Genomic DNA, 1,763 nt, shown 5'->3' with positions numbered 1-1,763 from the left:
TGTGTGATGCTTCCCCAATTTTTTCTTTTTTTCTTTTCTTTTTTCTTTTCTTTCTGTTCTTCTTTGTTCCATTCTGTGTGGATTAAGCTGTGCAACGTATGTGGTACTTGCAAATGAAAGGGTAGGAACCTTGCAGCAAAACAAGTTGAGTCGATCCTGCCACAGTTCTTTTTTTTCCCCTTAAATCATCAAATTAATGAATTAATCTGTTGCTCTGGGGCAGTACTCTGCTCCACTACTTGCTAGCTGCACTGACTTACAGGGCTGCTCTCAACTCCACAGTCTCCAGAGCTGGCATCTGCCCCCACCACAGTGATCCAGCCCCTCATGCTTTTGGGGAGGTCGTTGCAAAGGTGCTTGTGCACCCCGGCTGCATGAAAAACCAACGCTCTTCTCAAAGCGAAAGGAATGTTACATTACCCTTCTTTTCCCAGCCCCGGTGGCTGATGTGAGCATGCTCCCTGCATGCATGGCACTGGCTATTTGCCAGGTTCAGTGTGATTTTTTTTTATTGTTGGTTTTTTTTTTTGAATGAGTGAGTGAATGAATGAATGAATACCTGATTAAGTTAATGAAGCTGAGCCAATGGTGGGAGGGAGCGACTTGGCTGCTGCCTGCTCGAAGAGATCTGGCAGCGCATTAGACTTGCATAACGCTTTACAGCTCCATGCTGCGCTCCATATGAGCCACAGGAGAGGACTGCAGTAATTACTCGGCTTTTCGATGGAAACCAGTTGCAGGTAGCTAGTCATCCTCTTGTCCATTTTGCTGGTGTCCGGGAGTCCCTTGTCTCTGCGCCGCGGATTTCCAGTGGCAGATGGGTAAGATGCTTTCACAGAAGTGATCGCAGCGGTGAGAAAGCATGTTTATGGCTCAGCGGCTTTTAGGAAAGATCCATTCAGATTTCCAAGGTGTGATTCATTAGACCCACATGTCCAATGGAGGAATTTTTCTAGTACCTGCATTCAAAACTCCTATATAAATAACCTTTATGGGAGCTGTGTGATTTTTATTTCCTCGTTCCTTCTTCAGTTGGCTGGGTGAAGGGGAGCAAAAGGTTTTCTTGTATCTGTTTTTTGTAAGAAAAGTAATTTTTAAACCCTTCCAGTTCTTTCTGATTGCTGCTTAAAGTGAGTTCTTTCTGGCAGTCCTGGATGGTACATACCTTTGTTTCTCACATAGTTAAATTAGGAGTACTGGCACTGCCTGTTAGCACACCGCCTTCGTTTGTCAACGTTCTCTGCTTGAGAACAACACTGACGATTTGCATTCTTAGTTGGATCGGGTGGGTTTTTTAATTGCAACTGGAGCCTGTGACTGTGGAGCCTGGTGTTATAAACCTGCATTTTTTCCTTTTCTTTTAATTGTTTTCTGCATTGCCTTGTCCAATAGACAAGTCAGGGCAATCTCACCCTTGCTGTACTGGCCTCACTATGAAGTGATGCTGGTGTTGGCTTTGGCTCTCCATGCCCACTTTATCTTCCTGCCCATGGAGCAGGAGAGAGACTCCCTACAAAGCCGAGTCAGGAAGAGTGACTACTCACCTGTTTTTTGGGCTGTGGGGCCAGGACAGGCCTTTGATGAGGAGAGGAGGTTCAGAAGAGCTGGTCTGACTTTTTTTACCCACGTGTATTCACATGTGCATTGACCCTCTATGACGTTGCCCGTGTTGAGATTTCGCATTTGAGGGTCTCGCAGGACGAGCGGGCACTGCTGCAGGGCACACCCAAAAGTAGCTGACCCCGAATGAAGAAGAAAAAAAT

Source organism: Mesitornis unicolor, unplaced genomic scaffold (assembly GCF_000695765.1).
Source record: "Mesitornis unicolor isolate BGI_N332 unplaced genomic scaffold, ASM69576v1 scaffold29153, whole genome shotgun sequence".
In the NCBI taxonomy this organism is placed as follows: domain Eukaryota; kingdom Metazoa; phylum Chordata; class Aves; order Mesitornithiformes; family Mesitornithidae; genus Mesitornis; species Mesitornis unicolor.
The sequence above is the reverse complement of the archived record's forward strand: the minus strand, read 5'-3'. Positions refer to the sequence as shown.